The sequence below is a fragment of the Abramis brama genome, assembly GCF_963993115.1.
Source record: "Abramis brama genome assembly, chromosome: 6".
NCBI classification, from domain to species: domain Eukaryota; kingdom Metazoa; phylum Chordata; class Actinopteri; order Cypriniformes; family Leuciscidae; genus Abramis; species Abramis brama.
Window position 1 is genome coordinate 12,792,511 of NC_139968.1, and position 24,929 is coordinate 12,817,439.

The following is a 24,929-nucleotide window of genomic DNA, read 5'->3' on the forward strand; positions in this document are numbered from 1 at the left end:
GCTTAAATAGTAACACAGAAAAGAAAACGGAGTGGTTTTCCAGAACTTGTGCCGTTAAACTCACCTGTTTGATCCTCACAGAGTGAAAGTCCAGTGAGCGCTCGAGCGCATCTCTTTCATTCCCGCCTCGAGAATCCCAGATTACCTCGGAGGATTAAACACGACAAAAACAGTCCCAAAACTCCACAATTCCACTCAGCAAAGCGCACAAAGCAACCCTCACACTCCTCTTCCCTCGTAAATAGGGGATTTTCGCCTGTAGTCTGCGTGTGTGTGTGTGTATGTTTGTACGTGGGAGTCTGTTTGCGAGGATCTGCTTCAGTAGTGAGAGAAACTGAAGTGGTCATGTGACCTACTAATCCGGCCCCTTCACTGAGCGCACAAATCCAACCGGCCAATCAGAACGTAGGATATCCACTGTGCCCCGCCCACTCGTGTCCCAGCTAGAAGAATTAAAGGTCAGTGTTTACGATACTGTGTGTGTGTGAGTGTGAGTGTGAGTGGTGAGTGTGTGAGAGAGAGAGAGAGAGAGAGAGATAAAGTTACAGTATGACACAAATCCACACTATAACCGAATTATCCTCATAGCTCGCCTCACACACAAGCAATCTACACATAGATGTGAGCAGGACACTGCATTAGATTCTTTCATTAGCAGCTGGAACACAGCTGTGATTCACAGTAACCTTGTATGCCCGTTTTATCGGCAACACAAAATATGAGCAACGAACAGCAAAGTTTGATTAAATCAATGTTTTGGGTTCAGTACAAGTTCATCAATATCGACAGCATCTGTGATAGACAATCATTTTGACTCTTCATCCCATTAGTTTATAAAACCAGGCAAAAAAAAAAACATGCAGCTGATATTTATGTTAAAGCACTTAATTCTTTCAAACAAAAGTGTGTTTTATTTGAGATGTTAAGTTGTCAAAATCATTCTTTTCGCAGTGGGACTACTTGTCTAAGTGGATGTACTTCTGGTATCCTTGCGTATATTATGCAAAAACTTCTGTAGTCATTGTCTTTACATGGTTTTAACAGGAGTAATAAATATTGGATATAATTGTGCAAACAATTTTTATCACACGACTAGTCCCATCTCTTCTGGCTATAGTTTCAGAAAAAGGTGTATTTTACACATATTTTGGTGCAGTGTCTTGACCCATACATACACTTCTGTTTAAAGCGCATTACCTTAAATGTTTTTACAATGTAATACAGTACTACTAGTCAGCTAGTAGTGCTTTGAATATAAATGATAATTTGATAAATGATAATATAATTTCCGGTGCAATCCTTCACTTGTTTCAACTGTGAATACCATCTCAACTTACATTATGAGCACTATTGATTCATATTACATATATAATCTCACGGTGTATATACACTGCAGTCTCTGGGCTCACGGCATCCTGGACACCAATATTTTAACGATTCATAAAAGATGAATCACTGTCTGGCCATCTGGGATTTCGGTATGGAGATAAAGGTTAGGATCGTGATTTCAACACAATGTGAGAGTGTATATTAGTACCATTTGTTGTTTGCTTTTGGCATCTGATAGTGTTTTGGACCTGGAAACAGTGACGTGTGACGTCAGAATTAATGAGCAGATTGGCCTCTGAAAGCATCCAGCACAAGTTATTAAACAAAATTATGAAACTATTTTCCCACGACTTTCCGTCCAGAGAGTTGGAGACGCTTTATAACACATACTGATATTGATAACTTGCATACTCTTCTAGTCGGAGTGTGTCAGCGTGTGAATTCACAGATAAAACACGAGGTCAAGGTTAGCATGGCACGGTCTGGAGATAAGCATCTTTAACAAGACATGTTATTTTTTTATCTGTCCCGTCAAACAAAGGGTACTGCAAATGTAGAGCGAGGCATACAAACTCAGCTCAAGAGAAGACAGACACGTCAGACACCGATATCGCAATCATAAATCTTTTTTTCCTGTCAATGTAAACAGATAAACATAACTCACACACACACATCTTATCTCAGATGGCATTAGGGAAGTAAGGATCACTCCTCCTTTATGACTGTTGTGACAAACCAAACATAGTCTATAACAGACCAAACCAACACAAATCCAAACCAGAATATCAGGAGAATTGTGGGTGTGATCTGTAAACTTGTGCCAGTTAGCATAGGAACCATCCAGTACACCATAGCAATTACCCAGAGTATCCTAGCAACACCTTAGCATCGTGCCACTTAAGAAAGTGTAACACTTTACAATGTTTCAATTGTTAACATTGATTTACTATATTAGTTAACGAACTAATAATGAACAATACTTCTAGACCATTTATTCATCTTAGTCCGAGGTAATTTTAACTTTTAATACATTTTTAAATTCCAAAGTATTTGTAAACATCTGTTAATGCACTGTGATCTAACATGAACAAACAATGAACATATTAGACTTATACTAACATTAACTAAGCCCATCGTGATTAGGAATTTTGTTCTGATGATTAATTGTCATTCAAATAATTGCAATTAACAATTTTTTTGTTTTGTTTTTGTCACTTTATATAATAATAAAATGTATAATTAAAATATGCCCATATGCCCATGTGTGTGCGTGTGTGTCAGACGTGATTAATCTATTTGACAGCGCTAATTAATTAGTTATGTATAAGAACTATACTAACTATAAATATAAAATAGCAAAAATCCTCTTTTTTTTGGATGGAAAAACATGATACTGCACAATAACTGCGATTAGATCGAATAACCACAATCAGACAATTAATCAATAACTGCGACAGTCCTAATGCTAACAAAGATTAAGAAATGCTTTAAAAATATATTGGTCATGTTAGCGAATGCATTCACTAATGTTAACAAATGAGACCTTATTGTAAAGTGTTACCGAAAATGTAAAAATCGAGTGCATTTTAATGACAGCATTCGGATATGATCACTGATCAATGGCAAAGTGAACCAATAACTAACTTTCAGCAATGACAGAGACAGACTATAAATAAATGGTTTCCATGCGAGTTCACGAAAGTCCAGTGGGAGGACAGTCAATCAGATTGACAGCCAAAGGACAGAGAGGAATTCCTGCGAGCCGGCAAAACCGAGCGGAAAATCTTTGTCTCGTGGTTTGGCCTGCAAATAAAGTCTCAATTTTATGGAGTCTATGCCCTGTTGTCGCTCCCTTTCCCACAATTCTCTTTGCCTACTAGAGTATTACCAACAGAACAGGTGCAAGTGTGTGCGCGTAATTCCCAGTGTCCTTATGCAAACAGACGCCATTCACTGTTTACTCTCTCTGATGGCGCTGATGTGTGCATTGCGGTACGGTCCTCTCGTTCCGTCCCGTGTTTCCCGCAGGTATCTCGGTGTACGAGGCCTGACTGCATTACGTGATGCAAAAATGTCAGAATGCAAACACTAGTCATCACAGACCACTTTACCCTCTAATAACAGGCATCCGGGCCTTGCACATGGTTTTTACACTTGGTTTGAACCAACATTTAACCATGTTGTGAAACCTTTTGTTTGCACTGATAAAAACTGTAAAATATTGGCCACAGTTGTGGCTTTATGACACACAGTTGTGATATCAAATCAGGCCATCATTTCTCATGTTCCGTCAAAGTGCGGGTCTTTTAGTGTGATATCTCAGGGAAGGGCAGAATCATTGTGGCCAGAGGCTAATATTTAACCCACCCTGACATTTGAACAACGGAGACAGTGTACTGTATGTCAAACAACTCTTCCACACAAACACAGACATTTAAATGACACTCTTACTGAACCTGCACATAAACTTGGAACCGGGACAAATTCATTAAACTGGTGATCTCAAGCATTTCAGAAGATCATGAAGACACACATACACATACGGTTTAAGAGAGACTGTTGGATGTGGTATTGAGTAGAAGAAATGAATTCATTAGGTAAACTAGTTCTGGAGTTGGTAGTGAAACTAGATGGGTAAATGCAAACATAATGATCTAGACAAAGACATTAAAAGTAAAATCCTGTGTGTCTTTAAAGGGTTAGTTCACCCAAAAAATGAAAATTCTGTCATCAATTACTCACCCTCATGTCATTCCAAACCTGTAAGACATTCATTCATCTTCAGAACACAAATGAAGATCTTTTTAATGAAATCTGAGAGCTTTCCGTCCCTCCATTGACAGTCTACGCAACTACCACTTTCAAGCCCCAGAAAGGTAGTAAATACTAGAGGTCGACCGATTTTGCAAAAAAAATTACATATTGTAGCTTTAATGATTATGATTTCACTTTTCGAACTTTAGTTAGTGTGTAATGTTGCTGTTTGAGCATAAACAACATCTGCAAAGTTACAAAGCTCAAAGTTCAAAGCAAAGGGAGATATTTGCTTTTAAAGAAATTGCTTTTTAAGGACTACAACAAACGGCTGGTAGGGACTACACGAACTTCCTCCCGGGTTAGTGACATCATAAACCCTAACATTTACATAAACCCGCCACCGGGAACGCGATTTATAGATTATCATGACAGAATATGCTAATCAATGACTAGAACTACTAACTACACATAAGCTACATAAATTCATCAACTAACCATTCAGAAATGTTGTCTACATGTTGTCACTTCTTCTTGAGTCTCTCCATCTTTGTCCAACTCCGGTTTGAACATAAAAAAGGGAATATTTACCGCATGACTGTGTAGTAATCGAAGCTGCTAAGAACGAGCCGTTGTAGCTCCGCCCTCTGTGCCGGGAGCAGCAGCTCATTTGCATTTAAAGGGACACACACACAAAAACTCAAAAAGTAACAATTTTAACATGCTATATAAAACTCTGGGGGGCATCAAAGACTTATTTTACATCTTGTGAAAACGGCATTATACCATCCCTTTAATGGCGGGGAAGTGTTGTCTCATAAATGCCGTAAATTTCCGTCAATGGCAGAGAAAGAGTTAATAGTTCGAGTTAATAGTTAGCTTGTGTGTGTGACCTTAAAATGCGTCTGAACTTAAAATGTGTCTGAAAATATTTGCGTCCTTAATTAATGCTGCTTGGATGGTTGTATTAGTATTGTTGCACATCAGTATCAAATTCTTGTGCTTGTCAGTCAGTCAGCCAGACAGTAAAGTTCATGGCTGATGTATGAGCGTGTGCCAAGATCCGCCTGTAGCGCCGCAGTTCCTGGAGGGCAGCATCACCTGATAGCCTTCAACAAATTCCCCAAGTGTAGTAAGCGTAACATACAGGGCAGCAGACCAGAAAACATGCACACAGTAGATAAACAGACTCTTTGTATGTTGTCATATTTTGGATTCTAAAAAGATAACAGTTAATAGTTACCATGGGAATGAGCAAATAGTAAACAAGTCTTCTGAATGCGCAACCATGTCAACTTAACTACAAATAGGCCTAGATATTAAAATGTGAGCTGGATAAGTGACATTGCCTTCAGATTTTGTCCGAAATCTGACCTGGTCAGGGAGTAAAAGGTAATATTTCCTGCTAGGTGCACCAACTTTTACAAAAACAGCGGATGCAGCTTGACAAATACTGTAGTTTTCACTCAGTCGTGACCTCTCCATGATTGTGAGTTTTATCTAGAGAGAGTTCCTTAGGGGAAATCATTTTACCTTGAACTGTTTGAGTTGAGTTGATTTCCGATTGTTTTAATTCAATCTGAGTCAGAGCATCACAGGGCGGATGAAAGACTTTAAAGGGGACATAATGGAAAACAGGATTTTCTGATGTACAATGTTGTCATACTTTCAAGTTCACAAATGTAAAGCCCCCTCCCCAGTCCATCCAGACCTAAAAACTTGCAAAACTATAAAATAAATTAAAATTCACAAGATGGTTAAGTGTAGAATATGGCCACTTTAAGCAAAGATGTTATCTAAAACTTTTAAAGCTTGAATAAAACACTGTACATTCTCATCGTGTTACAGATCTGAGTTTAATAAGCAATATTTTCTATCCTTTTATTCTCAATGCTGATCAAAGCCTTTTCTTAATAAAGCAGTGCCAACATTAATTTCATACCAATAACCTGTAAACTCGCTTTCTCATTCATGCTTAGGGATTATGTAATGGCTGATGGCAAAAAGAGACATGCTGCTCTTTTGATCACAAAAGCTGCAAAAAAGACGTCAGACGGTAATTTAGAATTAGAATAACAGAGATTGCAACCTTTCAAACTTGCAATGAAATTAGACACTTCATTCAGACACTCCACAAAGTGATTCTGAAGACATATATAAAGTAAGTCTATAGTTTATAAATCACCAAACAAACCAAACCTCATTCGAAGGTCGATGTTACTTGTCCCGAGCCATATTATTTTGCTGGGCTTTTTTCACTGTCTTTAATTTTTCAATTAAAGATAGACTAAACATGTATGCCCACTGAACCACATTGTTAATTAAGAGTTTATTAATTAGTCCATTTAATTAATTTAATTGATTTATTTGCCAATCATCTCAAAGACCACTTGTCCACAGATCACTGTTTGAGAACCACTGACTGCACTAACCAAACAAACACCAATAATCACCATATAACTGATCCAATGAAAACATCCTTTCCCAAAAGAACCATCAAAGAACCATTCATCCATGTGTAATAGACCTCATTTTGTGATGACGCTGATAAATAAACTGATAAAGAGGATGTTTGTGTACTGCTATGTATCACATGGCACTGCTGTGACTCTCTATTTCATGACCACACAAGTTCAAGCCCCTCAGGACAGGCATTTTAGAGGCGCAGATCCTCTAGATCCTAATGGCGGATTTCACATGGTGCTGTCAACCCTGTGCATAGGAGGAAATCTTGGCTTTATAGTTGGCTAATTAGATACAGAAACTTCTTTTAATTTCCCATTACTAACTCTAAGTCTAAGCTAATATTTTACTTGATCTGATATCAGCATAATCTGATCTGGTTAGGTCAAGCTCAAAACGTTTACTTGGTGAACTCGGAAACGAAGGGAATGTCAACAGGCGACCTTTAGCACAGCATAATAACCATCTCACTCTCCCTGTGGAGCCATTTCAACATTCCAGAAATGGGAATGAGTAAATAAAAAAAAGAATATTAGAACAAGAGACTCATTCAGATCTGCAGAAGCCATTGTTGCAATCTAAAAAATGTAATTTCAGAGCCATGTCCATGTCCACCGATGACGAGAGAGATGATTACTGAAGTTCATGAGATGAAGCTGAACTTCTGGCCGTGACAAGGACTTGTGACAGTAGATTTGTATCACTGAGCAAAACTGAACTGAAACAATCAAAAGCTTGCATGGATGAAGGAAGGGACGACTGTTTCCTGGAAGGGTATTGCGCAGTCAGGAAAAAGAAACAGTGTGGGTGTGTGTGTAAGACAATGATGTATTACCCCATGAGCCAAAAGACTTTCTCACAAGTTTTGTATGACCAGTCCTTCGCAGACACACACACACACACACACACTTAAAAACATCTGCCGTCCACTCAGCCGAACTATCAGAGGTTTCCAGGGAGACGAACACAAACAGTGGAGATGTATGTTGCGGCCCCACCTCATGCCCTAAGAGAGCAATCAACCTGGGTAAGTCCCCTCCTTCCCTTCCGTCAAATTTCACATATGGTTCTTTTTACCATCTTCAAGGGACTCATATATAGAAAACATCTCAAACACACGATAACATAAACCATGTGTACAAAAGCTTTAAGAAGTAATGGAGCAAACGTGCAATTACATGGGATGATCTTCCGTCTTCACTCTTCGTACGAGACCTCACATCGAGCACTTTGCCAGATTAAGACGTTATTATCAGCCACCTGCTACGAGTAACAAGCTAGAGGTGAAGATTTTCATAGGCGTCCCAAAGGCGCAAACATATATGTGCTAGGCCGTGAACTTGAACTATGACCCTTACAACCACTAGATGAAAGAGTAATTTGTAGGACGAAGGGTTGCTGAGGTGAGTTACGAGCTTTCTTTCCTCTGGGTCTCTTTGTGTTTTCAAAGCACGCTGAATGAATGAAGGAATCACACAGAATTTTCTCCTACGCAGTCGTCTTGTTCTGCTCAGGAATTCACCCCAACTGAAGGGGGAAAAAAGGTTTTATTCAGGGGTCCCATCTAAAAGGCAAGGGAGGCTTCTGAAAGGCTTGTTATACACTTTGATCTCAGTCCTTTCTGTTCTTGTTTTGAACAGTCAAGCTACAACAAGCAAGTTTAGTCGCAGACAGCCAATGTAGATGCAACACCAGTTTCCTGCACAGCTTAGTTTCTGGCCTATAAATTTACACTAGTTTCTCTTAGGTTGGGCTGGGTTGAAGACTGGATTTTAGACAATAAAAAATAAGCTAAGGCAGGACATGCTAATGCAATAGGCAAGATGAGAAACTCACAATTGAAAAGCAAATACATTCATGGAGAAAAGACAACGGAGAAGACTCAACTAAACTGAAGTGTGGTTCTGAATATCCAAGGTCTGAATTGATCTCTTTAAGATGAAAGGAAACTGTAGCTGAATATTTGCTTTGATGATAATGTATTATGAATGATCTTAACTAGCACTGAAAGCTGTAAGGGTCTTTTCCAATCTGGCAGGTTTGTAATAGAAGACAGTTCAGCTGGAGGAAGTGAATCAAGTCCCCACCGAGGTGGTTATTTCTCCATTTTTTCTGTGAGAACTGTGGATGCCCCACTGTGTATCAATGCTAAACACCCATCGGCAGGGGTTTGGAAAATTCCGGAGCCCCTGCAAAGTGAGCAGAAGGTCAGCTCCAAGCTGAACCAGCAGTAAAGGCCAAGACAGAGACCAATAGACGTCCGCTCACCCAGCAGCAGGAGCCATCACTTCTCCTGCCAAATCCATTTATGCAGCACCACCTCCTGCCGAAACACCATTCAGCTAGTACCACTGTTCAAGATCAGCCTTCCCAAAAAGATAGAAGAGTTTGTGTTAGTCGCTTTGTCCATTCAAAATTTCAGAAGGTGGACAGCACAACTAAATAGAGTAGCGACAAGGACACTTTCTACTGCTTGTGCGATTGGCCAGTAATGTCTCAGTGGTGATGGGTGTCCACAGTTGGGATGAGGCAAATCAAGAAACAGAATATAAGGAGCCAAACTTCCTGATAGACAAAGGGATCCTGCAGGGTCACAGGCATTCAGCCAGAGCCTGCACTGTCCACTGGGACGACATGCAAAGAGACAGATGCATGAGTAATACGTGACTCAGAACCAACAGTAAATTCTAAACTCACAACAAGCCATTTCCCAGTTTTAAATTCCAGTCAAGAATTCTAGAACTTTGAGGTAAACAATTGCAATCAAGTTCAACAACATTGAATTCCAAACACAACTATAACCAATATAAATTAACTGGGGATAACTGGGGTTATCCCATTTCCTACAAACAGGGCTTGTCATTAGGGGGTGAACACCCTGGAACATTGTCCAAGATCTTTTGATATAGGAAGTCTTCTAAGTTCTTCTATGGTACAGCCAACTCATTGGGCATGCAGGCAAGCTGGCCTCCTTCTAAAAACTTCATTCTGGACGCTGTACATTTTACGAAAGATCCTGCCCACAAGTATGGAAAACTTTGTTCCTCAGGAAAAGCCTTGACAATGGACCACCAATGTACACAGCTGTCACAGTCAGGGCCGTTGAGGCGGTCCAAGGGGCACGGCAATGCCTTTTTACTGGAGTAGTTTGCGCTCAAGTCATATGGATAGTATCCCTCTTTGTGTGTTGATATAAGACTAAAGGTCACTCCTTCCAGCTGTTTCCTTCCACACCCCATGGAGTGAGGGAGTAATGAATGAGTACAGACCGCTCAGGGAGGATGGTACTGATTGCTCAGGGAATCGATGCACTGCTGCTAACTGTAAACACACACACGTGAAGCAAAACAGGCAAGTCATTTGTAGCAAGTTTTAAAGAACAAATTGAGGATGTGACCTAAGAAATGAGAGGAAAGAGTTTTGGAATTGCATCACTGCAGTGAAAGAGCTGAGGTGATCCAGACAGGTTTGTAAAATGTTTCCTCTCTGCAAAGTAGCTCATCACAAATCATGCCAACTGAAGCATGAAGATACCACCTAAGTATCTGCTCATAAAATGTGCTGGGTGTGGATCCCACATGCCTCAAAGGCTAAGAGAATGAAATATAATCCTGTGCTGGGGGAATTTTTTTTTTTTGCGTTGAATCTACGCCGAGTCAAATCACCTAGCTCTCTTCAACAGGCCATTTCAGGCCGGGTCTGAGGCACAAGAAAACGTGTCACAAAATGTAAGCATCAATGTGAAAAAAAAAAAAAAAAAACTGTCACAAAGAAATGAACAATGTACTAGACAATGACACACCGGACATACTACACACTCAGCTTATACAAAGAAAGTACATATAACAGGCCTCTATTATTTTTTCATACAACAGCAGATTATATAATTTATACATCTTTACTATATAAATAATTTTAACCTTTAGGGTTTGATCACATTTAGCAAACATTTGAGGATTATTTTGTCCCCAAAGTACTTCCACACACAGGTTCAAGAACGTATTCTTTTACATTATTTCATTTCCGAGCCTTTTATCCCCTTTCTCACACACATGTAACTGTATAAACAGGGTACAGGCCTACCCACCTGGAAAAAATGTTTTTGCCATTAAGAAAACCTAAGATCAAGAGACAGAATGTGAGACATGAGGAGTGTGAGCTTTTTTAAAAGTGAGGCAGCGTGTGTCTGAATTTACTGGTCACTGGTAAACCAATAAAAGAACTTCCAGACTGTCTCGCTTCTTAGCAGTGACCAGTGGGGAGAAAATCACTATGATCTCAGTTTCTTTTTCATTTCTCTTTCCCCCTTTCTCTGTTTAAGGCATCATCTCTCTCTCTCTCTCATTCCTGCGTAGTGTACGGATTGTGTGAGCTCAGAACTGGTGGATGACTCTCATATTTCCATGTTTTTTTTTCTCTTTTTGTCTCTGAAATGGACTTACAACAGACACAAGGAGATATTAAACACTACTGTGTGTCCATTAGGTTTGGTGACGGTCAGTGGAAAGATCTTCTAAGGACAGCCTGCACACTTAAACTTTCCCCAAAGAACAACCTATACTGACATCAATATCTACAGCACAGACCTTAGAGTAGACCGCATTTAATTTGACGTGAAAAATATGCATGGTTACTGATAAGAATATATAGTTTTTTGTTTGCTTGTAAAATACCTATTTTTTCTCCTTGTTTCTCTTGGTACAGAATGAATATTTGGACAGGACGCCCTGACTGCATAGTCTTGTTATCCTCTGTTTTCATTGCCCCTGCTCCCTCCATCTCCTCTTATTCCTCACTGCTGCCATCCCTCCATCCAGTACTAATGCCTCTCTTCTTCCACCTCACTGACTCCCAGCACTTGTTTGTCCTTGCTCTTTGTTCGACAGGAGTGGAGAGGGCGGAGGGGTTCAGGCCCCCTTTAGAGAGCCCCTCTCTGTCTCCAATGACGGACAGTGCAATATTCTCCCTGCCCCACCCACATATGGAAAAATAAACAAGTGTCCACATGTAGCCACGGAATGTTAATGGTTTCCATAACTCTGCTCCCCACCTGCCAAAATGCAAGCAAGTCCATAATACAGATCCTGACATATTGCATTATACGCTGAATCTCCAGAGTCAATGTGTACTAAGAATATTCATTCAGAGAGTCCTGAAGCAAACTAAAGAAGACTTCTTTGCAATCAATTTGAATGGTCTGGCAGTTCAACCAATGGACTACCTTTTTGCTGAACAACAGAGAACAGACAAGAGTGTTTGAAACTTCAAGTTTTAAAGGCCACAAATTTCTAGACTTTTAGCCTGAAAGTCTTGAAGTATGATGAGGACTATTCAGTTGTCCGAGGCCTGGAGTCCAACCAAGCCACACTACCGTTGTGTTTATTACATAAACAGGGCTGTCCATCAGATGGTCCCTGTAATGAGGTCTAGCCTCAAGACAGTTTGCATGATCTCCTTCACATGGGGTCTCTCAGACACTGGGTGGTCCAGCAGACTCAATATTGAGTTTTAAAGCAGTGTTCCCTTTCGTTCATGACTTCAGCATTCAAGAGCTCTTCATGAGCCTGGGGGCGCATTTCTTAGGAATTTCGAATTGCTATGTCTAGGGTTTGTGTGACTACTCAGTTTTAGTCAACTAGTAGTCCAAAAAGTAGATGGGATGTGCAAAATTGCCACTTTTCATAATCGATTAGTCTGCAGTCATGTCCAAATGCAACCCTAAGCTCATGAGTCCACACTTTCGTGACGTAATGCTGCTTTGACTGTGGGATAGAAGTGCAAAGGGGGCGCACGGGCACCCTTCTGAAGCCTAAAATGACAAATGGGACACTCTACGGACTTGTGGACTTAACAGACAAGCGGCAGCCATTGTAAGTCCACAAGACTGTAAGTGCACATGAAGTGTGCCATTTGGGACAGGGCCCGGATGGGAGTTTCTTATGGATATATGGATGTTGCCTTCAATAAGAGAACTAACAAATAAAAAGGCTATATAACTACAACCTTTTATTGCATATATAAATAAAACAAAATGGCTTAAATGTGCATACCTGGATGCAGAATATTGAGCTTCAAATGTAGCCAGAGAGGCAATCTATATATTTTGGGAGCGATACATCTAGTTCAAGGCAGTTTGTTTAGCCTTTTTTCCTACTCTTAACAATTTAAAGCAGTAATCAGTCTGACTGCAGTGCTCTGAGAAACACCCTGGAGCGAGTAACACACCATAAACAGACTTCAGAAAAAATACTGTCCTTTAAATCTCTTCACAAATTAACTTGTGGATTCTGCATAACATGAATTTGATGTACGACGGGACAGTTTGTGGAGCACACTAGAACCAATCAACTAGAGTCTGTGCAACCACAAACTTTTTCAAGTAGAAAACTTGACATGGTAGCAAAATAACATGGTAATTTCTAGTTTGGACGTTTGAAATGATGCTTTGGTGACAATAGATTCTGTTTGCTCTGCTGATCTTGTTTTCTGTGATGCTCTAGAGAGGGACACCCAAACTCACGCTGGGTAAATGTTTAGTTTTCCAGAACTCTGTGTTATTCTCCCCTCTCGCTTGTTCCAGCTGCAGAGGAAATGACAATGCTCGAAAAAAACAACAGCCGGTGCAAATCATAACCTCCGCATCTCTCTACAGCTGGTACATCTTGAGTACGGGGTGCTTCCTCGACTGTGAAAGGGGTCCTGACCCTGAAATCCAATACGTAACAATATAACGCAATAAAATATTGAGTAACAAACACTCACATGGGGTGGTCAGATGCTTGTTTCAGGAATCCTTTCAGGCTTCTTGAAGACAGACAAACACTATGACGACAACTAAAAGCAGGATTACTTTTTGAATTGGATAAAAGCCCGGATACAAAAAGATGGAGATTAGGAGAGTGACTCAAAGTAATGCATTTGTTAACAGGATCAGAGCAAGTCAGCAATTTGTTTTCCATCACACAAGGAAACACAGAAGTCCATGTGTGTGTGATATTAATATACATATACAAAATTTCTGGCCGTTATTACTTAGCCGATCATTATTTTCATGTTACAGCCGATAACCGATTAATAGCCATTCTTAAATGCTATATTATTTTGTGTAAATAAATATTACACTAAAATGAGCTACTTTCACGTCGCAATGTAACGTAAATAACAGCAGATCTTTTTGTCCATATTGTGATGTACAGTACATCCAAGTAGAAAAGTTAGAGCGGAGACTTGGTTCTGTCCATCGGTTGTTGATTGGATGAAGGCAGATCCAGAAAAATTAAACATGCATTGATGAATGCAACGACTGAATTGTAATTTGCAGTTACTAGGGGTGTGACGAGGCACTTAGCTCATGAGAGGAGATGAGACACGAGATTGGGTTCACGAGAACGAGACAAGCCGAGATTTTTGCACATTATTTTTAAAAAGATCGCAATGACTAGAAAAATAGTCTGCAGGTGCATTTTGAAATATTTGAACTAATCACCTTGTAATGAATGTCATTTCAGTCCAACTTTCTGAGTATGAATTATCATTGAAAGACAACAATATACAAGCACTGAAAAAGGTTTTACCACAAACTCAGCTGACTGGCATCTCTCCTGTACGATTTCACATGAGTAACATAACACTGTTTTCTCTTAGTCTTATTAAGTGCAAACAACAAGTGCAACCATAATCAAAGTACTCTCTCAATATTCAAAGTGTAAATAGAGACCAAATCTTTCTTCAAGCATGAGATAAGAGATGGTTACAACAACACAGCCCAGCCTAAGATAGCTTTCGTATTGGGAGATGTTCGCGTATCAGGAAGCCACTTTCAAAATGTGCGGTATTAAAATTGCGTTCGAATGTGCGCTTGCATTTTACTTTCGCTTTCACGCGTACTCTGTGAATAGGGAGCGGCGGTGCTGAGCGCGCATTCTACAAGATGAGATATTTATCAGATGCTTAGGCTCTGTAGTGCAACGAATCCTCCGCCATTGTCTCGTCAGTCATCTCAATCTCATCACGTGATCAGTGAACTCTGATTTCTGCTGCACTGTGCGCAACTCTGCAGCTCGTGTTGGATGAGCTGGATGGAATTGAAGCGACCGTTCTCCAACTGAATTAAATGGTTTTTATTTCTATAAAAAGCAAACCGACAGTGGAGGCGTAATGTAAACGTAACGGTGGCATATTCTATGCTATTCTCACCCTCACACTCCATCATGGCAATATCGCAAGACAGCTTTTCACCTTGACGAGGTGGTCAAGGTGATCTCGTCACACCCCTAACAGTTACTGATATTACTTTTAAGTTTTTCAAAAGATAACATTTATCATTGATATCAACTGATACCATTACATTGATACAATATCTCTCTAAATACATCCACATATATTGTTAATCTCTAGTTTTTAAAATCCAATTAAAGTTGTTCTACTTTGAAAGTGTATGACGTTCCTGAGAGACAAAGAAAGATAGAGGTGAGGTGGGTTGACGGGAGACAGGATAGGGAATATTGCTTTACGTGTTCTGGCCTTGTGGTTTTTGGATAACAATGGATATTCCATTTCCCTCCCTGAAGACTACAGCCGGCTACAGAGGCCCAAAGCTCAGCTTAAAAACTTTTTGTCATGACTTCATCGCTTTGCTCTCCCACCCTCTTTCTCGCCTCTCTTAGTTCTGACTTTCCCTCTGCACTCTCATAATTCGGTCTCTCTGTCCCCCTGTGGTGATGGTTCACATGCCGTATGTGTGGCCTCATGGCCTGACAATTCCTGTCCCCTTTTTTTCTCTCAACGCAGCCACAGGGCCTGGGGCCAGTCCGCTGCTCTGTCATGAAAAACATCACATGGATTTTGAACCCACAAAGTTTCCTGATTTGAGGGTTTTCAGAGTTGCCACGACGATTTGCAATAAGAGGCTTACGTTTTTTATTGATCAAAATCAAATCTTGGAAGAGAAGCTTGATTTATGATTTGGCATCATTTACTGAATGACACTCACGTCATTCCAAACCTGTATGTTTTTGTTTAATCTGCAGAACACAAAAGAAGATACGAGTGTTTTTCGTCCATTCAATGAGAGCCAATGGGGTCCAAAACTAGATGTTGTTTTAGACCCCATTGACCTTCATTGTAAGGACAAATACATTTGAAACATTCTTCAAAATATCTTCTTTTGAGTTAATTTGGAGGCAGATCTATTTGTTCTTCGGATCAAATCCACAATCTATGGAGATCAGTGAAGCAGACCAGATGTGGCGCTTTCTGAAAAGATTCGTTCCCTGGATCTGTCACGATATCACTGTCAGCAGCGAATCAGACCTGGCATTCTGTGTCAGATAGCAAATCTGGAAGGAAATGAGACTTTGAAGGGTTGAATGGAGGAATGCGAGTGGCGTGAGAGTGGGACGGGCCGAAAGGGAGTCGGATCAGATCCCCTCGCACACCCAAAGCGATAGTCTTTTTCCAGGTGTGTTTCTAACATCTTGGATTAAATACAATATTGGAAACACAGAACAATCTGGACAGCATATGGAGACTGGGATGTAAAGATTGCATATATTTCTCCAAATAACCAATATATCGGTTATCAACCGATATTACGGATTTTGAATTTATCGTATTGGTAATGATCATTTCCTGATTTTTATTTAGATTATCTTCTCAAGTATAACCCTCACTTAAGGTTTATCTTCATAAATGCTAATAATTTTATAACACTTAAATAAAAACTTTAGCTAATTTCAAAACAAATATATAATGTTATTTAAAATGACTGATTTTTTTTTTTATTCTTAATTTATTTAGACAAAAGACTATAGAATTTAAATATCACAATATTTATTGGCTATCGGTCATACTATGAAAATAATTATCGTCCAGAATTAAAGAGCAAAAACAAAAACATAGGAAGGCTGCATTACGTAAATCTCTAGGCCTACCTAAAAGAACTGTATATTGCTGCAAGGAAACACTGATTAACTTCTACATCGCCATAGTCCTCCAAATGAGCTCCAAGTGAAACCAGACCCACATACATATATCCTCATGGGTCAATCCCTCTTACTGCCAAATCAGGCTACGCCACCCTAAATCAATCAGAATCCGGCCCAATGACACAAAAATAACTTCAGCGTGTTCATAAACAAACTCTTTCTGAGCATAAAAGTCATTTTTTTTCTGCTTTTCTTTGATTGTTGAAAGCATGTCACATCTACATCACTGCAGAAGAATGCCGTGGGTCCCGGCCCGTGAGCCCAGACCCAACCCGAATACATTTGGTTCAGTTTATCATGAAGCCTGACTCCACATTACTCAATCTGTCTCACACAAACACCATTAGTCTACACACTCTGGGGGCTACGGGCCGCCAAGACACATACGAGGTCGCACAGACACACAGCCACACACAAGCATTTGTTACATGCACACCTGCAAGTACAGAGGCAGAGGGTTTGTTTTATTTTAAAGCCAAGTGATCAAATGACTAAAGGATGGCAAAGGCTGAGTGAAGGGAATGTTACAATGTGTCTGTGTCAATGCAGCATGCATGATTTTTACCATCAGTCACATGACTTCTCAGGTTAGGATCTGTCCAGAATAGGGAAATATTTGATCACAGACCAGTATTATTTTTTAAAAAATTTTAAACAAATTTTTAAGAAAAAGTCTTTAGTTATGTCACAGCTACAAACCATGATTTGATAGTTAGATTGTGGCAGATGGAATGAGGGGGAGGGGCATTCTGCTTCTAGAGAGCATGTGATTAGACGAAATAAGTGAGTGTAGGATGAGTCATCAATAGAGATCAAAATCTTACTGAGCCCAAACTGTTCTGATTTGCCAGAAGATAGCATAATGATTAGCCACAATGCTAACAGACATGGACTAAAATCCACAAAACTTTAAATACAAACACATAAAGAAGAACATCAGATCATGCGCTAACCTCTAAACCACGTCTCCGACAAACCAGACCAAACCCCCAAGACCCACATCCGAACTAAAACCAGACCACAGCTAGACCACCAGACCCAAACCAAGATTAAACACCTCAAGACCCAGAATAAGACCAAACCCCAAGACTTGACTTCGAGACCCAGATCAAGAACCTGGCTGTCCATTTTATTGAGCCAAAAATGAGAAAATGACTTGACCAAAATGCGATAAACATGAAATATCTAGGAGCAAAAATGAGGCATTATTTATGACATTGAAAGTAGTGTTGAAAATATCACCTAATATCATAGTACTACAGAGATCTAAAGAACTTATGATTTCCAGCTCTTATAGTGCCAGTGTGGATTTCAGATCCCAGTTTACAGAACAAAAGTAATAATGTCAAGTAATTTACTGCAAGCGTTGAAACCACAGGCAACTGGATATTGTCTGGCTTTTGGCAAAATGCAAAATTTCTCTTGAAGTGTAGCTTTTAAATCTCTTGGGACGGTCGTCAGGAATTTCAGTAATGGGGAAAGCGGCACTCACTCCAGTTTATTGACTCTTTAATGACATCTGTGCACATATCCGAGTAGCTCTTGGGATTCTGGGACGCGTGGGTGGAGCTTGTGAAGCTGAGTGACAGCATCTTTTCACACTGTAAACGGGATAAAAGAATGATTTATGGTTAGCCTGAGGACACAGGAGCTGGCTCTCCCGCTTTCCCATTGCTTGACACGTTGGCCGTCAAATAGTGCAAAAGCTTGTTCGTAATTATACACCTTGACAACGGTTCACATGCTTATATACGTTTTCATTTTTTGCAGCTTAAACTTAGGAAAAGTTTCATTCATTTTGACAAACAAATGTAAAAACTACTCATATTTTGTGGTTTTGTTTTCTCCAAATAATCAAGTCTCAAGTATATCAACATATTCTTACTTCAACACTAATCCGAAAATACTTGTGTCATTGTGAAACTGGAAACTTATCACAGTGTTTACGGTGTTGTATGATTTCAAAGCAGCAGAGTAAGTGACTTCTTTTTGGAATACCAGGCATAACATTTTCTAACCACTGGACGGATATTGCAAAAAAAGCTGTCCTGGGAAATTGTATTGGCATCAGTGAGAGACCTAAAATCTGTAAAACAGCAAAAAAAAATATGCCTGCACATCAACCGTTTGGGGCAAGATTACATGCTCCAGCAGTACGGCAAGTAATTGTTTTTCAATAAAAAGACTGTGCACCTCAAAATAATGGAAATAAATGTCTTTCAACTGAGTTATTCTATCAGGCTGCATGCAAAAACTAACATACAACACCAACCAATATAGTCTGATTTACAAACAAATGACTATATAACACTATAAACCAGTTCTTTTTAGTGACTCAAATCATACAGAATGACCAGTGTAGTCCGAATTCTCAAAACAAATGACTCCTACGAACCAATCCTTTTAACGAATAGTTCAAAAAGACAAGTTACTGGTTTGAATCGGTCTGACACAATGCCCTGTATAACTAACTTTAGAAGAGAGAGAATTTCTTTCATATGCAAGTAAAATAATATTATAACTGAAATATACCCAAATGAATCAGAATCAAATCAGAACGATTTAGTCATCAGAATCAAATCAAACCTTTATGAATACCCAGCCTTACAATTCAGGATTCTTCCTCGTAAACACAGGACATGAGGTTTATAAAGAGGTCAGCGGCAATCATGTGGACTGGTGTGGTTTTCACAGCATTTCATCTATGAACGGGACGCATTCATCTGGAAACACAGAGCATAATGGGCCAAAGGCCCTGCGAGCAACCTGCTTTTATGCCCACTCAAGATCACGTCAGTAAACAAAAACATATGAAAGAAACTCACCCGCTGACTGCCGTACTCAAATCCTTGCATGCTGCCTTCAGGCAAAGAGTGTTTGGAGAAGTGAAATGACATGGCAGGGCCTTGTTTCAGCATCAGTTTACATCAAACACACTTATGCACCTTCGCTAACCAATGCACACACAAAAAGTCGGCCCTTAGGCAAAGAGGCTCCTTTTGCTATTAAACTGAAGCATATTGTCGACACCCTGACCTGCACAAAGATCTATCCATCAAGGTTTTTCTCCAAGACTTCTAAGGAGGAGAGAGCTTTGCTGAGGCAAGTCTATCTGACTTTGATTCGGAGTTGGATTCGAGCCCAGGGTCGCTGCCTTGTACGCTAATGAGTTATTTATTTGCCAGACTGCAAGATGACAGCTCTGAGAATTCAACAATATACGAACAACGCACCTCCACTGCTAAGATCCAGGAGCTCATATGTGCACTCAATCTGAAGGGATAGTGAAATGAAATGAAAGTGAAATTAAAAGAAAGTTGGTAGAGAGTACCAAAAGGTATGCGTTTCTCAGGGGAATGCAAACCTTTTGAGAGAATGCAAAAGTTTTGCGACCAAAAATGCAAATTTCTTGGAGGAATGAAAGTTTTGAGAGAACGCAAAAGTTTGGCGAGCCAATGCAAAAGCAATTATCTGAAGAGAAACGCATGCAAAAATGCAAACTTATCAGGACAGTGGTGCTCGGCAAGACGACTGCATTGCCGCTCAGGTCCAAAATAAATGTAGAGGAATGCACCTCAAAAATGCAGAGGAGATAAAGGCACACTAACCTCAGCACAGAAGAAAAATCGCAACAGACAGAAAAATTCACCTGCTCGAATTCCAGGACTTCCTGTTCTCAAGGTTTTGTCTCTCCTCTCACTTCTCAAGCTCAACGCATAAAAATTCCAGAGTTCCTACATGGGCTCTCCAGTCTCCACTGGAGAAGATACCACAATACTCATCTCACACGGTTAGGAGAGACTGATAGAGAGAGAGGCAGAAACAGAAAGAGAGAAAGAAACACACACACATAAGGGAGGGATCTCTGATTAAAATTCTCCTGGCACATTGTCGAAGGCCGTTGCAGCAATAAAGCCCTGCTGGCTGGCTTTTGTTCAAGTTTAAGACTGTAGTCTTTTTTTCACTCCGATTCTGTCTCTTTTGGTCTTCTGGCAGTCTTTTCTGGAGCTGAAGGGAGGTGCAGGGATGCAAAATGAAAAACTACCAGGGTAAGAAAAAAAGATAGCCCCCTCCTCTCTCCCCGCACTCTTGTCTTCTCACTTTCTTCAGATGTGGTATTCATTGGTCTCTGAAGGGTTACCCTGTCCGAACAATGCCCAGCATCAGACCGCAACAAAGCCGAAGCAGCTTTCAAACCGTCTTACAAAGTAACACGGCCTTCAAAGCTGAAAGACTGCCAAGAGTTTGCTTTGTAGATTCACAATCAGAAATGGGGAACTAACATGGACAGAGATAAGCCTGATATAAACCTGGCCAATTTTAGCATTATATCCACTCCGGATATGTATGGACCAATATTGCGATTCTGGTCGATACTGATTGGCCGATAATTGGTATGGCTGTTAACTGGACTATATAAAAAATTCTAAACTACTTTGTCTAAATTAATTTACAAAACAATCCCCAGAACTTGAAAATGTGGGCAACACGAAATTAAAATGTTTAGCATGATTGGCTAAATATTACATTCAACAATGTTATTAGATTATTTGTTTTTTATTTTATTAATTCTAAGTGAGTGTTAGATTACGGCAACGGTCATTTAAATGTGAAAATTAAATATCTAATACAGACTGATACAGATAAATGCATTTTTTTTAAATCAGTAATATTGGCCAATAACCGATATGGTACCAATATATTTTGCATATCTGGTTACAAAATCTACAAACAACCTTTTATGTATTTTGAGTAAATAATGTACTAAATACATGTTCATTACATCTCATTTGTGGTATAATCAGCCAACCCACAACCGAAATAACCCACTCTTGCGGTCTTCATAAACTCACCTCCATTAAAACCAAACTCAACACGTCTCTCTGGAGTTGGTTAATGCCCCACATGAGAGTTGAAACCAGAATTGCAACAAATTTTACTCCAGTGTCGGTGGTAATTGTAAAGAAGCTCTTGATAGTGCTAGGCTAGTTTGTCCTGCAACATTTTTTTCAGAACAAAAAGTGGGGCTTCCAATTGGTTGTATCATCTTAATGGGTTTTTAGTATTGTTAAACGGTTGTCCCAGGGTCAATTTGTTAACTAAAGAGGCACAAAGAGAGTGACACTGAATTAGCATTTGAATAACTAGGCCTATATACTATTCTGCTGAGTAAGTCATCGATAAATGTGTCTAGTTTGTCTCAAAAGCTCCTGTTGGGAGTCTGTAAGACCAAAGCAAGTGCTGCAGATGTAAACAAAATTTCAAAAAATGTCGACAATCATCTCAAATGGGACAGTCTAATACAAGCAAAACATCCAAGTAGAACTCTTTCCTACACAACCGGTGGTTCCTGATGTCTTTTTAATTGCTGAGTGAACTGCCGAGCTCTGCTAGGGAGCGCTGACCAAAGGAGACAGTGAAGAACAACAGTTATGGGAGGATAAAGTATGACTGTGTACTGTTTACCACAGAAAACCCAAATGAAAGCCCTCAGTGGGGCCTCTGCAAGTGTGGGTCTCTCGGGGGATGTTAAAAATCAATATGCAACCAATTATTCATGCAGGAGGAAAAGTCTCTAGCAGTCCAAAAGTTGACAAGAAATTGGAAGATTCTGTATAGTATAGTTGAGAGTTACGCAACAAAAATTCTGTGATAGTTAAAAAATAATGTTGTTAATGTTGTTTACAAGTCTATGTGGTGTTTTTACTGTGCTTTAAGACAAACCACATACAAATTCAGTCAATACCATTGGTGATTATTTTCCCCTAAAAACTGCAGGGAACCAAAGACCGTCTCAAAAACACGGTTTAAAATCACCCTTGTTCTATATGTCACAAACATGTTGTAACCAATCCCATCACGAGGGGGGCGGGCTTTAGCATATCATTAAATATGGCCGCTCTGAGGCAGTGGCAGTAAAACAGCCAATCACCTTATTAACTTTTTAGCATAATTGGAGCTCAAAAAAGTAAAATTTCTGCATTTTTCTTGGTCACATTCAGGCCCGGTTCCAGAATCAAATTACAAAGGGTGCTTCTTCTTTCTGTTATATTTAACTAATACGCTGTCGCTTTGTCAGTTCATCGCGATATCACAAAGTTCCATTATAATCAATGAAGCTGCCAACAATGCACAATAAATCTCTTACTTATTTTGTGTCGACACTTTGTTTGTTAATGAGGTGTTTCGCGAGCCTGCATAACTCAGCTCTGAATAACAACTCTGGCGTTTTGAACGGTGAGTGGATTCTGACTATTAATCACCTCTGATTGGCTATTGCGTTCCATTCCTCATTGCTGCCAAAACACTTTGTAAATACATACATTTGATGTTCTCCAAAGCGCAAACACAAACATGCACTGGAGCATTTGCCATATTTGTTTCACTGATATATTATTACAGTATTAACTGAGGGTGTGCTTGCTTGTATTTGCACTGTAAAAAGTGAACAGTTGGATCAACTTAAAAAAATTACTTCAATTGGTAACACCTAAAGAAATTAAGTTTTCTCAACTTAAATTATCACATTTTTCACGATAAAATGTGATAATTTAAGTTGAGAAAACTTAATTTCTTTAGGTGTTACCAATTGAAGTAATTTTTTTAAGTTGATCCAACTGTTCACTTTTTACAGTGTGAGGGGGCTTAGCAACCCCGTAGAACCGAGCCTGGTCACATTTCTCGGCTGATTTGAAATATGTTATTGACATATACTCTTGATAAACAGTCTTCATGATTTTAGTAATTCCCTATTCAACTGAACAACAGCTATACTGCTGCAAACAGAAATTAGCTGCTTACTGCTTAGGGTGTCACCAAAATGGCCACCACACCTAACTTGCCTTAAATGGATTTGGACGTTATTCTACATTTTCTGCATCTGAAACCCATTTTAAGACATTACAGAACATTACAGATTTGTAGTTGCAACTCCCCTCAACTCCTTTACTCAAAGGAGTTTGACACCATCTTAAAAAGGTCAAAATCCAGATGCGTGTATGAAAAATTAGCCAGGAATAAGCAGCCCAGTTTAGAATTTAAATAACGCTGTAGGGGGAAGTAAAATCTGTTTACATGAGTAATGGCCATACTTTCATCTTTTCCATGGGGACGAATACTAAATGAAAAACATTCACACATTATACATTGCTGCAACCAAATTGAACAATTAGCTGATAGCATGCTGTATGTCTATAGGCCTTAGTCAGGTTAGACGTCATATTGAATTTAACGCAGATTAAAAAGATCTTTACAATGGCACGCACTGCATTAAGATCCTAGATCACGTAATTGTCACAAATCACAACTTTTAAAATGGTTTTATGAAGTTGGATGTTCGTAAAGACGTTACATCAGCTGTACAATCTGTACTGTATGTTGTTAAACAACAGTATAGTTCATTGAACTATATGTATTCTATACCTCACAGCCTCGTTTTCATTCCTGTCAAAAATTAAATATGGTGCTACCATGGCAAAGGTCTACTGAAGTGTCCAAATGTCAACTGCCAAACAACTGATTAAAAAAATGTCTGTGGGGACTCTTTAACATCTTTGTTTCAAAATTTACAGTCTACAGTTTACATCTAGCCACAATTAATTATAAATATAGTGCTCTCTGACATATTTGACTGGCCAACTTGTTAATGAAGTGTGAATGCCATTTAAAACGCAATCAGGCACCAAGCACGCATGACTTATTGTGTACACTTCGATATGTACGGGAAGAAAATCACAGACTGGCTGCCATCCAACTAGTGCATACTTTATGCCTCCTATCTAGACTGCATACAAAAAGCAGTTAGTGCAACCCAAATCAAGTTAAATTTAATTTAAATTAGGTTACATTTAACTTATTCAGTTTAATTGACACTAGCAAGTGGTGTACTGCAAACTCAAGTATTATATCAATGATTTGGGTCTTTAGCGGGCTTGCAAAATACCACACGCAACAAAAAAGACTGGATTAACAGATTTGGGCACTATTCAACTGCACTGACATTGACAAAACATGAAGAATCTGCAGCTGCACTTCACCACACAGAGAGAAAAATACTGTTCATCACCGTCAAAATTGAGTATATTCAGGATTTAAGCTACTTAAAAAAAACTGAGCTTTTAAAATGTATGATTGTGAAGTTGCCTAAGCTTATTTTCCCTAGCAGCAGTTATGAGACCTCTATTATTGGGTTAGAATCATATTTGCAAGCCTTTTTCTATTTCTTTGATAGATTTAGGGTTGATGTTAGATAAACAGTATTTTTCGACAGGGCCGACAAGTCTGAAATGCTGGACCCAGTCGATGGTCATTTACATTTCCTGTGCCAAGGCACGGATGTTGACTGAAAATGTGTAATAAAACACTCTGATGCATATTAATGATCTCAGATCTCAAATG

At 39.4% G+C, this 24,929-nt stretch overlaps 1 protein-coding gene across 7 annotated transcripts in view; it reads right to left on the minus strand.

The window, feature by feature from the left end:
• Positions 1-24,929, minus strand: part of add3a (adducin 3 (gamma) a) — a 90,355-nt gene that overhangs the window by 30,737 nt on the left and 34,689 nt on the right. For 2 of the 7 annotated variants that reach the window (XM_084118059.1, XM_084118055.1), the window contains exon 1: positions 65-340. The exons of 3 other annotated variants lie outside the window; for them this stretch is intronic. The gene's annotated coding sequence lies outside the window, so the exon portion shown is untranslated. Of the gene's footprint in view, positions 1-64; positions 341-20,181; positions 20,320-24,929 lie in introns of those variants that run through there. 2 more of the 7 variants (XM_084118061.1, XM_084118057.1) reach the window with 2 other exon arrangements.